This window comes from Giraffa tippelskirchi, chromosome 2, assembly GCF_054371585.1.
Source record: "Giraffa tippelskirchi isolate mGirTip1 chromosome 2, T2T-mGirTip1v1.2.pri, whole genome shotgun sequence".
NCBI classification, from domain to species: domain Eukaryota; kingdom Metazoa; phylum Chordata; class Mammalia; order Artiodactyla; family Giraffidae; genus Giraffa; species Giraffa tippelskirchi.
Window position 1 is genome coordinate 18,799,366 of NC_137276.1, and position 14,115 is coordinate 18,813,480.

The 14,115-nt window shown below is 46.0% G+C and overlaps 1 protein-coding gene across 4 annotated transcripts in view; it reads left to right on the forward strand.

Moving 5' to 3' along the window:
- Positions 1 to 7,525: 7,525 nt before the first annotated feature.
- GPAM (glycerol-3-phosphate acyltransferase, mitochondrial) overlaps positions 7,526 to 14,115 on the forward strand; it is a 68,157-nt gene continuing 61,567 nt past the window's right edge. For 2 of the 4 annotated variants that reach the window (XR_014068552.1, XM_081540182.1), the window contains exon 1: positions 7,526 to 8,015. The gene's annotated coding sequence lies outside the window, so the exon portion shown is untranslated. The remainder of the gene's footprint in view (positions 8,016 to 14,115) is intronic. The other 2 variants (XM_081540249.1, XM_081540205.1) reach the window with 2 other exon arrangements.

Below are 14,115 nucleotides of genomic sequence, written 5' to 3' on the forward strand. Positions count from 1 at the left end.
CCAAATAATATAAATTACAGGAGTCAGTGCTTAGGAATCATGATGAGAACTAAACAACAAATAAGCAAACAACCTGATTTAAAAATGTATAAAGGGCTTGAATAGACATTTCTCCAAAGAAGATACACAAATGGCCAATAAGTGCATGAATGGATGCCCAGCATCACTAATCATTAGGACAATGCCAATCAAAACCACAATGAGATACCATCTCTCACTAATTAGGATGGATACTATAAAAACAAAACAAACAAAAACTCCATAAAATAACAAGTGTTGGGGAGAATGTCGAGAAATTGGATCCCTTGAGCACTGTTGGTTGGGAATGTAAAATGGTACAGCTACTATGGAAAACAACACGGCAGTTCCTCAAAAATATTAAACACAGAATTGTGACATGATCCAGAAATTCCAGTTCTGGGTATAAACCCAAAAGAATTGAAAGCAGGGACCCAGTGAAATATTATACACCCATGTTCATAGTAGCATTATTCATAATAGCCAAAGATGGAAGCAATTCAAGAATCCATGGATGGATGAATGCATAAGCACAATGTGGTCTATACATACAATATGGTTCAGCCTTAAAATGGAAATTCTGACACATGCTACAACATAAATGAACCCTGAAGGCATTAATGATAAGGGAAATACAGTAGTTGCAAAGGGACAAATACTGTATGATTCCACTTCTGTGAGGTCCCTGGAGTAATCAGACTCATAGAGGCAGAAACAGTCAATAGCGTGATGAATTCTAGGGCCTGGGAGGAGGGGAGATGAGGTGCTGTTGTTTAATGGGTACAGAGTTTCAGTTTTGCAAGATGAAAAATGTTTCCATGTGAAGACGATGTGATGATGTTTGCACAATAATGTGAATATACTTAATCCTACTGAACTCTCACTTAAAAATGATGATGATGGAAGGAAAGGGGGTAGGAGGTTAAGAAGTTGTTGTTCAGTCCGTTGTGTCCAACTCTTTGTGAGCCCATGAACTGCAGCACACCAGGCTTCCCAGTCCTTCACCATCTCCCGGAGCTTGCTCAAACTCATGTCCATCGAGTCAGTGATGCCCTCCAACCATCTCATCCTCTGTCGCTCCCTTCTCCTCTTGCCCTCAATCTTTCCCAGCATCAGGGTCTTTCCCAATGAGTCAGCTCTTCGCATCACATGGCAAAGAGGATTAAGAAGTATAAACTATTATATTTAAAGTAAGCTATAAAGATATATTATACAACATGGGGAATGTAGCCAGTATTTGATAATAATAATAATTGAGAGTTACTATATTGTACACCTGTAACTTATATAATATTGTACATCAATGATATTTCAATAAAATTTTTTTAAAATAGAAATGGTGCTAAATGATATGCAATAACTATTTTACCACAATTAAAATATTTTAAATTCTACAGTAAAAATAAGAGTCATGATGATAATACTAATATAGGCATTAATATATGCTAGGAGCTGTTTTTAGAACTTTTCAGAAGTTAACTCATTTGATCCTCATAGTGATCCTACGAGCACCATTATTATCCCCATTTTACAGATGAGAAAGCTGAGGCACAAAGAGGTAGAGCAGTGTGACTAGTAACATAAGTGGCAACACTGGGATTTGAAGACTGGCCATCTGTCTCCAGAGTCTGTGGTTTCAGGGACCTGATCCCAGTGCATGTACACACTGCAGAGGCACTGAAAGTTCATATTCAAGGAAGGATTATTCCATCAACTGTTGAAATGAGAAGAGGCTAAAATCAGAGTGCAAACTCCCCCCTGTGAACAAAAGCCTTCAGAAGGAGTTGTCTGGCCCGACTACTACCAGATGGGTTAGCTTGAGAAGTGGAAGGCCACGGCTTGAAGCTCCATGGGCAGATTTGTCAGGAGTCTCCAGTGGACCAGAGAGGGTACGTTGTCAACATTTACTGTGAGCTTGGCACATGCTGCGCTCTCTTCTAAGAACTTACATATCTTAACGCAGCCAACGCTTACAGCAACCCTATGAAGCACCTCTGTTATAAAGATGAGATGAGAGAATTCCCTGGTGATCTAGTGGTGAGGACTCTGAGTTTTCACTGCTGTGGGCTGGAGTTTGACCCCTGGTTGGGGAACTAAGATTCTGAAAGCTGCAGCAGGCGACCAAAAAATAAATAAACAAATAAAGATAGTAGAAGGGTGGAGTGCTTAAGAACTTGCCCAAGATCACATAGCTTGGTACAGAAGTTAGGAGCACCATCTCTGAGGTTAGTAGAACCATTTCACTGTGGACCAGTGTTTGCCTTTTGCTGGTTCTAGGTTTGGGCCAGGATTCTCTGATCTTTCCTTGTTTGTTGAAAATTCTGTTTTTGAGAATCTTAAGCCTGAGTGTCAGGTTCAGAAACCCTTAGGAAAACCCCATCCTAGGACCAGGTCCTCAGAAGATGCCTGCAGTAGGGAAATTGCCCTGGTCACAGGAACCAATTTCTCTGCTTGGTGTTGCTGTTGTTCAGTCGCTCTTTGCAACCCCATGGACTGCAGCATGCCAGGCTTCCCAGTCCTTCACCAACTCCCAGAGCTTGCTCAAACTCATGTCCATCGAGTCAGTGATGCCGTCCAACCATCTCATCCTCTGCTCTCCCCTTTTCCTGCCTTCAATCTTTCCCAGCTGCTGCTGCTGCTGCTAAGTTGCTTCAGTCGTGTCCAACTCTGTGCGACCCCATAGACGGCAGTCCACCAGGATCCGCCATCCCTGGGATTCTCCAGGCAAGAATACTGGAGTGGGTTGCCATTTCCTTCTCCAGTGCATGAAAGGGAAAAGTGAAAGTGAAGTCGCTCAGTCGTGTCCGCCTCTTAGCGACCCCATGGACTGCAGCCTACCAGGCTCCTCCATCCATGGGATTTTCCAGGCAAGAGTACTGGAGTGGGGTGCCATTGCCTTCTCCATCTTTCCCAGCATCCAGGTCTTCTCCAACAGCTGACATTCATTCAGGCATCTCAGAACAGACTTATTCACAGCCTCAAGGAAGTAAAAAGAAAAGGCATTTGTTCCCTTTTATGAAGGCAACAGAACACACATAGCTAAAAGCAAGGAGGCATACATGTGAATATGTGTACACAGATATATATTCTCACAGATACATATGAGTATGAACTTAGATGCATATCTGTTATATATCACATGCACACAAATGATTTGGGGAATGCTAGAAAAATTACTGAAGGAAGAATGGGAGTAAGTGGCAGCTTGTCAGAGACAGAAAAAAATGAATCTAAGAAAAGAGTGGTAACAAGAAATAGAAAGATTATGAGCTTTGGAGTCAGATGGCCTTAGGCTCAAGTTCCTGCTCTGCCACCCATTAAGTGTGTGACCTCAGGTGAACTAATTAATCCCTCTGAGCTCTGCTTTTTCATCCTGTGAAAGTGTTTGTCCCTCAGTTGTGTCTGACTCTTTGTGACCCTATGGACTGTCCATGGAGTTCTCCAGGCAAAAATACTGGAGTGGGTCGCCATTCCATTCTCCAGGGAATTGTCCCAACTCAGGGATCGAACCCGGGCCTCCTTCATTGCAGGCAGATTCTTTACCATCTGAACCACCAGGGCACCCCTTTATTCTGTGAAGTGGGTATAAATATTCCTACCTTATGCATGCGTGTATGCTGAGTCATTCAGTTGTGTCTGATTCTTTGTGACCTCATGGAGTGTAGTCTGCCAAGTTTCTCTGTCTGTGGGATTTTCCAGGCAAGAATACTGGAGGGGGTTGCTATTTCCTTCTCTGGGGAAATCTTCCTAACCCAGGGAATGCATTGCCTGCTTTGGCAGGTGGATTCTTTACCACTGAGTCACCTGGGAAGCCCGTTTCTACCCTATAGGTTTTTGTAAAGAGAAAATGTGACAGGGAAAGCATCTATTGGGACATGGCCCATGATGCAGACTTTCCAAAGATAGCCCATCATTTTCCAGAAGTGGATCTTGTAGACGGCTCAGAGATTTGAGGGTCCTGTGACTAGTTTAGGCCTGCTTCCTAACCTTAAAGAGATTTTCTAACCCACTTTTCCTGACAGTGGTTTGCCTGCTGTGTACTGAATTCTGCAGGTAATGGGCCCAAGGAAACCAAGTACAGTTGGCATGGTCTTGGTGCAACGAGTCAAGAGCCAGAGCCATGAGATGCCTGGTTGGTTCCCTGGCATGCCCACGCCCCTGCCGTTCATGCTGTCATCCTACTCCCAGGTGAGAAGCACTTTGCATTGGAATCTCCACGTGGGGCGAGGTGAGCTGTGTCTAGCCACCACCTGTGCTCACCCGGCCTGTTTGACCTCATCTCTCCCTCGTAGAGATCTTTGCCCACCTGCTTCTGGGAGAATCCCTCTTGGGTGGTGCAGGGCTGGGCTCTTTGATTGGGACTGGACAGGGGATGAGAAGCTGGATGGATTCTCTTGTCCTGGTTGATATTTTTCCCACACTGTTGCACCCAGAACATCTGTTCATATTGTTTATCAAGTGACTGCAAGGGTTTGGATGAAACATTCCTGGCCATGAGACAAGCTGGGAACTTGGCCAGCCTTTCAACTGGACTCGCTCCACATTCTTTCTGTTTTGCTTTTCTGCTCTTCTCTCCATAGTTTTCTTTTCTCTACATCTTCAGACTCTCATGTTCCTTTATTCCCTCTGCACTCCCTACTATGTATGGCCTCTTTATCACCCAGGCCCACCCTCACCTGCAGTGCTCGCTCCAAAGTTAATCCTTCCTCTCACCTGAATAATCAAGAGCTCCAAGGCTCTTGGTTAGATGTTAGGAAGAAAACAAGCTAATGTAGCCTGTGTTTGGAAATCACGTAGCTGCCTTTAAATCAGCAATGGCTGGCTCACTAGTTCTGTGCCTTTAGATAAGATATTTAATCTTCCTGAACCTTAAGTACAAAATTTTTAAATGCAGACAATGACAACTATTTATTGGCCTAATTTCCACTTTCTCCATAAGTAATGCCGAATCTCTTTTTCTTTCCTTTCTCTTCTTCCTCTGCACCCCCACGCCCTTGAGCTATGCATCTTGGAAGCCAAGTCTGAGTATATAAGAGAAGAATAAAGCCTGTTTTGTGTATGAAGAGCTGGAGTAGAAAGAACAGAGAACTCAATTTTGTCTCAGTTCTTTACTGAGTGACTTTTGGCAAGTTACTCAAATTTTCTTATTATGATCTTATCTTTAAGTGAAGTAAAGTCACTCAGTCGTGTCCGACTCTTTGCGACCCCATGGACTGTAGCCCAACAGGCTCCTCCATCCATGGGATTTTCCAGGCAAGAGTACTGGAGTGGTTGCCATTTCCTTCTCCAGGAGATCTTCCCGACCCAGGGATTGAACCCGGGTCTCCCGCATTGGAGACAGATGCTTTACCATCTGAGCCACCAGGGATTGATCTTATCTTTAAAATGGCAATAAAAATGAAACGGCAATAAAAATGAAACCTCCCTAATCCCTAGGGTTGAAGAGAGGATTACACAAGAGAGAACATATGACAGTGTTTTACGTGTTGTGAAAATGTACACAGATAGGAGGCTCAGCCACTGTTGCGCTATCCCACCTTCCGGCTAAAGAGATGTCTTTCAAAAGCTAGTTCTCTCACTTGCTTTGTTTCCTTCTTAATTTCCCTGCTATGAGATTGTGAATTTGTGGGAAAAAAGGGAGTGGAGATGTGAGCATGGATGTCCATAGCAGCATTATTTGTAACAGCGAAAAAAAAGTGGAAACAATCCAAATGTCCATCAATGGATGAATGGAAAGACAAATTGTCATATAGTCTTACAATGGAATATTATTTAGTAATAAAAAGCAATGAAGTGAACCTTGAAAACATAGTGGCAAGTGAAAGAAGCCAGTCACAAAAGCCACATAGTGTATGACTCCATTTATGCGAAACGTCCAGAACAGGCAAATCCACGGGAGACAAAGTGGGTTGGTGGTTGCCAAGAGCTGGCAGAGGTGGGAATGGAGGGCAGGAATGGGAAATGACTGCTAATGAGAAAAGATTTCTTTGGTGGGGGGGTGTGTGATGAAATGTTCTAAAACTGATTCTGTACAGCTGTGTGAATATCCTAGAAATCATTGAATGATACACTTCAAGTGGGAGAATTGCATCGTATGGGAATTATTCTTCATAAGATTGTATACATATGCTGTGCTTAGTCACTTTAGTTGTGTCCGACTCTTTGTTAACCAATGGACGGTAGCCCACCAGGCTCCTCTGTCCATGGGGATTCTCCAGGAAAAATACTGGAGTGGCTTGCTATGCCCTCCTCCATGGGATCTTCCAAACCCAGGGACTGAACCCAGGTCTCTTGCATTGCAGGTGGATTCTTTATGTCTGAGCTACCAGGGAAGCCCAATATATATAAAAGTCTTTTTTTTTTTTTAAAGGAGAGAAGATACAATTCTGCTTTTCCTCTTTGTCCCCCTAGTCTGATATCTGTAGGGAGTTCCCTTGGGGAAGGTTTGGCTGCACTTGGCTCTCTGTCTTGAGTCCATTTCCCTTGCACCGTTGCTGGTTTCTCCCTTGCTGCCCTGGGACGGGAGCAGATCCTCTGTGACAAGCCCCCTTTACTGCCCTGCTATTGGCTCCATGCACAGAGGACTCTATTAAACTCCTGCCTCCTGTGCTATAACATTGTTTCCTGAGGGTGGAGAACTCACCCCTGGTGCTCCTCCAGTAATAGATGCCGAATAAATATTGTTGAGTGAATGGCTGATGGGGAGGTTGGGGGAGGGGGAATGACTGCTAGCAGAAAGGCGTTCCTATTGGGGGTGATGAAATGCCCTAAAATCGATGCTGTGTTACTTACTAACAAAAGGGTTCTTGGGACTTCCCTGATGGTCTAGTGGTTAGGACTTTGCCTTCCAATGCAGGAGGTATGAGTTCAATCCCTGGTGGAGGAGCTAAGATCCGACATCTGTTGAGGTCAAAAAACCAAACATACAACAGAAACAATACCGTAACAAATTCAATAAAAACTTTTAAAAACTGGTCCACATCAAAAAATAAAAACACAAAAAAGCCAAAGAGGGTTCTCCTTGGGTTCCTCTAATATAACAATACTACTGAAGGGTTTGTTTACACCTCCTCAGGGCCTGTAATAACCTCAGAGTGCCCTGGAAAAGAGCTGGAGGGCCATTATTCACTCCCAGGCCTGTTAAGTTTCTAGAACCTACCCTCTCTCTATATATACCTCTGTGACATAAGGTGGCACTGATAACAGTGGAAGGGGAGGGTGATTGGGAAGGCTGGAGGACAGAGAAAAGCTCAAAGTCACTGCTAACAAAGGACCCCTAAGAAGTGCCTGTGAAGCATCTCCAACACATGAGGGCGAGTCACAGGGGTCTCCACCATCTCTTTGGGTCACAGTCAACGAGTCAAATATGCTCACCCCCTGCTGACCCCAGCTGCTCCCCAGCTGCAGTGAGGACTCTCTCTGGCAAGGTGGGAGCATCAGCGTGGGAAGCTGGGTGTCACATGATCACACGGGGTCCTCAGCTGCAGCCCCTTGGCTGGGTGCCTTCACTGAGAGTGAGGAGGTTCCTGAGTTTTGAGCTTCACTTCCTAGTCAGAAAGCCCCACCAGGCCAAGTCAAGAAGACGCCAGTGGCAGCATCATTAAATTATAACAAGCCCTGAAACTCACTCCTGGGTGAATGAGAAGCCTGGATCTGTTTGTCCTTGGGGTGGGAAGGAAGTATGTGATTGGCCAGCTGGGCTCAGCCTAGCAGGCCTTATCTCTGGCTGGTTATTATTTGATCAAAGAGGGCTTCTTCCTCCGGTGGTGTTTCAAAACTGTGTTGGGAGAGTTTGTTGCTGCCTGGGGATTTTTTTTTCTGAGGTTACTACTGAGCACCCAAAGTCCTTCCATTTCTGGTCATACAAACAAGCACCCAGAGGAGATTTTCTTTCATCCCCCACTCAGATTGGGGCAGTCTTCTCCAGGGTCTCCATCGGCTTTGCTCATCAGCTGTTTGGAAATAATTCCTCAATCAGCACAGAGTCAAGGATACAGGTATTTAAACAAAAATTTGGGAAGGGGGAGGGGATTCTGATTTCTTAGGAAATGGGCCTGGGGTGGGAGGGCTGGGGCAGGGCTGGGGTGGAGAACTGCCTGGGAAAGGCAGAGGATGTGGAGGAAGGAAGTAGAAGGAGAGATGTCAGAATCTTGGAATTCTATGGAAAGGCAGAGCCAAGGCATGAGGTGTTTGCACCTGGAGAGGTGTGAGTGCGATGGCAGGTGATGTGCCATTTAGGTCTGCGTGCTTCTGTCCCCATGAAATCCTTCCAGGTCTATTTGCTCCCTTGGCCTCTTCATCCTCCTCCTCCCTGGCTCACTACTGAGAGGGTTTTGCACACTTTGCAGGAGACATGGGTTCGATCCCGACATGGGATCAGGAAGAACTCCTAGAGAAGGAAATGGCAACCCACTCCAGTATTCTTGCCTGGGAAACCCCATGAACAGAGGAGCCTGGCTGGCTACAGTCCATGGGGTCACAAAAGAGTTGGATATGTCTTATGAAGCTAAATAACAAATGGTAAATGGTTATTCTTCAAACTGATTTTTTCCCTATGCATTTTAGATGAAGAAATAGCCATGCCAAGTGCATTGCCCTTCTCCTGTCTCGGTGGCTGTCTTAATGTCCAAATGTTTCCATCTGTGTTGTCTTAATTCTCAAGCATTTGTATCCAGGTTGTCCCTGCTCTGTTAGTTGCTGTCGGAGGGTATCAGGGCTTGGTCCCACAAAGCTGCCCCACAGGATGGAAGTTTGTTCTTCCTGCTGACACTTGGTGGTTCCCAGGGAGTTTTCTCTACTGAGCCCGCTGGATTTCTTGAGACTCTTCAGAGTCATTGGTCTGAGAAGTTCATCAAAGTGAATCCTGCTTCCCCTTCATAATTTTCAGGGAAATGTGAAGAGGTAGAGGATGAGCCCAGTGCACAGAGTTATGGTTCCTGATCCTGATCTAGCGCCTGAAGTGGCAAGACCAGGCACCTACCTGGGGATCTACCTGTTCTCGAGAGACCCCTCTCCCTCCTCCCGCCTCCTCTTTCCCAGCCGTCTTGGGCGTCTGGTCCTACAGCATCACAGCCCGAAAAGCCTAAGCCAATGCCCACAGCTTAAGGGTATCTCCCTTGTCTGGTCATCTGGTAATTTTTGGTACAAAGGTTGTAGAGCATGGGGGAAGGCCCATGCAGATCCACGGCTGATGTTTGCCTTTTCCACTTACATTTAAATTGTCTGAGTCCCTGTTTCCTCATCTGTAAAATGGTTCTAAGACTTCTCTCATGGGGTTATTTTAGTAATAAAGAATCTGTTTTCGATAAATAGCAGTGTGTGCCTACTGTGTGAGGGGCATTGGGATGTAGTGGAGAATGAGGCAGAGAAAGCTCCCTGCCCTCAGGAAGGTTACAGTTCAGGGTGGGGGATGAGAGGTGGTAAACGAACAAACAAAAAAATCACACAAATAAATAGGTTGTCCCCATCTGTGATGAGAAAAAAGAACAAAGGACTTGGTTCAGATGGGGGTGGAGAGCTAGTTGAGAAAGTCCTCTTTGATGAGCTGAATGATTCCTAAGACTGAGTTGCTGCTCTCTGGTGTTTGACGATTCCTTGACCTGTAGCAGGATTGAGGCAGATGAAACAGGGGCCTCCTGACTCCCTGTCCAGTGCTCTTCTACCTGGCTGCCTCCACCGCTGGAGAGGCGGGGCCCAAACTCAAGGAGGACAGAGGAAGAGCGGGCCAGTCTCCTAGAATCCCTTTTTCCCAGCACCCCCACCCTACTCTGTTGCTGGAGCCCAGTATACTCCCTCCCCTGGGATTGTTTCTATCAGCTGAAAATCCCTAACCCGTTCCCAGGGATGGCAGGGGTGCTGAGGGTGCAGAAAACAGGTTCTCTGTGTCTTTCTCCCCCAGGTTCCTACATCTCCATCCTAGATGATTTACCCACCTGGGGCGGTCATCTCTGGTGGTGAAATTCCAAGCACGGACAGGCTGGGAGGAGAGCAGGGGGGTGGGGAGGGGCGAGTATTTTGGGATGGGCACATCATCTTCTCTGGCTGCCCATCAGTGCGCTCAAGACTGCCCCCTTCCCCACCCACTCAGCCTCCCAGGAGCACCATGCTCCTTTCCCACTGCACACAGTGTCTTTTGTGAGCCCTCTGGCCGGGGCTTCAGTGACAGCTCTTGTAAGGAGCTGGTTAGCATTTTTTCCAGACAAAGACAGAAGTTCCGGGAGGTGACGGGAAGGCTGAGCCTGCAGAGAGTGATGAAAGGAAATGGTCAGTCTCAGGTTTCTGAAAGAACGGTGTCAGCATCTTCTTTTCCACTTTCCCAATGGGGGCCTTGTGCCCATGACCTTCAGAGACAAATCAATTCTCCCTCCATCCCCTCTTCCTTAGCTGGGGCTTCATTCTTTTGCCTTCAGTTGTCTGCTAGCCAACTCCCACCTGTTGCTCGCTGGTCACAAGGCTTAGTAGGACCTCCTGGGGCCATCAGTGTTTTAGCCAGTGATGGCTGAAGGGAGCAGGCATGGCAGCAGGGAGCAGGCAGTAGGATTGATATCTTAAGGCACGTAACTGAATTCACCCGGATTCAGGATTTCAGACCCTGTTTGGTGAGAGAGACACAGAAGACTAGATGTTGAGAAAGGAAAAGAGATGCTATGACGTAAATAATACACTAGACAAGACCATTTCCAACAAGACTTTAAATAGCGAGTGGTACCCCGAGGTCAATTCTCCCCAACAGGTCAAAAGAGGAAAATGGCAGGATGTTTGCAATGGGAAACTCATCTTCACCATTCAGTTTCCAGAACCCACACCCTCGCTAATCCCATCAACGTGGAACCTAGTTCTTCAGCCGCTGAGCAGCATTTCAGATGTTTAACGGGGTTCCTGGTTTTGCAGATGACACCACCCTTATGGCAGAAAGTGAAGAGGAACTAAAAAGCCTCTTGATGAAAGTGAAAGAGGAGAGTGAAAATGTTGGCTTAAAGCTCAACATTCAGAAAACTAAGATCATGGCATCTGGTCCTATCACTTCATGGGAAATAGATGGAGAAACAGTGGAAACAGTGACAGACTTTATTTTTGGGGGCTCCAAAATCACTGTAGATGGTGATTGCAGCCATGAAATTAAAAGACGCTTACTCCCTGGAATGAAAGTTATGACCAACCTAGATAGCATATTGACAAGCAGAGACATTACTTTGCCAACAAAGGTCTGTCTAGTCAAGGCTATGGTTTTTCCAGTGGTCATGTATGGATGTGAGAGTTGGACGGTGAAGAAGCTGAGTGCCAAAGAATTGATGCTTTTGAACTGTGGTGTTGGAGAAGACTCTTGAGAATCCCTTGGACTGCAAGGAGATCCAACCAGTCCACCCTAAAGGAGGTCAGTCCTCGGTGTTCATTGGAAGGACTGATGTTGAAGCTGAAACTCCAATACTTTGGCCACCTGATGCGAAGAGTTGATTCATTGGAAAAGACCCTAATGCTGGGAAGGATTGGGGGCAGGAGGAGAAGGGGATGGCAGAGAATGAGATGGCTGGATGGCATCACCGACTCAATGGACATGAGTTTGGATAAACTCCGGGAGTTGGTGATGGACAGGGAGGCTTGGCGTGCTGCGATTCATGAGGTTGCAAAGAGTCAGACACGACTGAGCAACTGAACTGAACTGAAATGAAGTGGACTGGTTGTCACACTGAGTCAGCTAATGAAAGTGCTCAATCATCACTCCTGGGCTTCTGTGTTGTCTCCCCACCCTATCCTCCCCTTCTCTCAGTGCATTTGCTGGGTAAGCTTTGCATCTGGCTTCCATCCAGTGGCCAGTGGGGCTGGCAGGAAGTTCAGCTGAGGTTGGCTCTGTCTGTTGGGCTTCAGTGTCCTGCCAGATATCAGGTTGACTGAAAAAAAAAAAAATCAAAACTTCCAAAATGAGTCTTGAAAGAAAGCAACATCCATTTCCCTGTGGGCTGGACTTTCTCTGCAGGGAAGGGGAGCTTGTTGTGGAGCTTAACCCTGGGAGCTCCTGGTAACAGTGTCAATGATGTTTTTCTTTGAGTCAATTCCAGAATGTGACTATGAGGAACAAGGGCCTGGGAAAAGTGAAAACCGTGGAACTGAGAACCCTTCTCAGACTTGGCAGTGGGGAAACAAGAGGATCGAGCAGCAATTGGGCAGGAGGCTGGCTGCTCCCACTTGTAGCCCTGCTCCTGCCCAAACAGCTTCAGGGACCAAGGGAGCAGACCTGAGCCATTGCTCAGTGGTCCCCAGGCACCTGTCCTGAGCAGCTGCAGTCCTGACCCCCACCAAGCTCCTCTTGGGCACATTTTAATTATCTTGTGGGCTGATACTCAGGATGAATCTGCCAGGTAGGATGGAGGTGGAGCCTCTTTCACTCCACCAGGCAGAAACTGCATGCATGATTAGATAATAGAAAATGTACCCTCCAAATCCTTAGATCATATGGATCCTTGAAGCAGCACCGTGTGTCCCTTGCGCTTTGCCATTGTTCCTTCCAGTGCCCCCTTGCCACACAACCACATCTAATTAGCTCTGTGACTCAGGGCAACAAGGCACAGACACTGCTCTCAAGGAACTCAAAGCCCAATGGAAGAGATGGGTAATTAAGCAATCAACGTACTGTGGCATTACAGTGTGCAGAGTGCCTCCATAGAGCAGAGTGGCTTATTCTCAGGGCACCTGCTGTCCCCCCATTTTCACCCCCTCAACCCTCCCTATCCTTGCCCTGGAATGTCTTCTCTGTTTAAGCTGAGTCTCAAGCCTAATTCTTTACACAACTCCAGTGGCTGCTCACAATACCCAGACTCTAGACTGCAGATATGGTGCTGGTCTATGAGGTTTTTGTAGTCTATGGTGACATAAGAACTGAGGACAAAGTAGCAACTCTTTAAGACAGCCATGGATAGTCAATTTGAGAAATTTCCCATTGTTCTGAGAAGCTGTCGGTCCTCCTTGTTGGGCTGTTAAAACATTCTTTTCTTTTATTACATGATGATGTTTGTAGACTGTCAATTTCTGCTGAGTTGAATTTGAATATTTTGACTGGGCTGAATAAAAAAGCGATAGTTCAAGGCTTGGGAATCATTGCCCAAAAAAGCTGCTCATCACTGAAATTCGCACCTATGTCCAAACCCAAGCAGGAGCCCCTGGGGCGTCTGTCTTAGTATCCGATTTTCCAGTCTGCAGCAGAGTGGCAGAGCTGATGTATTCAAATTCCACTCACTTCCCCAAGACATTTAGCTGCCTGTGGCAGCCCAATCCTTAAATAGACTCTACTGTTTTCTTGCCTGCCCAGGCTCCTGTATGTTTAATGCCTTGAATATCCAATTTCTGGGTCAAACTCATGAAAATCTAAAAGGGAATTATCCGTCTCAGAAAGCAGTTGCAATGGAAATAAAAGCCATTAGTACTCGCTGTTATCAGGATGTTTAATTTTTCATTAAAATTTCAAGATAAAAGTTGATCTTGCAGAATTGTGTTAACTGAGATCCCCATCTTCCACTGAGATGCAGCTTAGAGACTTACTGGAAAAGATGCTGGTACTTTAGCTTAAAGTTGCCTTTTGGGGGGCCCTCTGTCTACCTTCTTAGGTTAGGGGATCTTGGGGTCCAGGCATCTGCTCTGGTTAGATGAAGTCTCATATTGCACTTGGTTACCCTGCCATTCCAGGTATTATCTAGGGCACTGAAAATCCCCCCCTGAAGCTTGATGAATAGAAGAAAATGTCCACCAGGCAAACCAAATCCCAGTAATATTATACAAGTGGTAAAGTCCAAATTCTTGGGTTAAAGTAGAATGTTTGTGTTAAAAGGTGTTTAAAATGAGTGACTCACACAAGGTTTAGCTAGTTAGCTTTAAGAGGTGCTTTGTTTGACCCGTTTTGCACTGTGGGCTTTGCTCTGTGCTGGCAATTGCAAAGGAGATCCTCACATTTGGACTTAGTGCTTCTTGGGGTCAAGGATATAACTTCTGTGTGTTTCTGGTGGAGACCCTCTTCTCCTTCTGCCCATCTCTCCCCTGGGTCCCAGCATGTCTCTTGACACATAAGAGGTCAAAAAATTGTTGATGGTGACAATGACAATGCAAAGG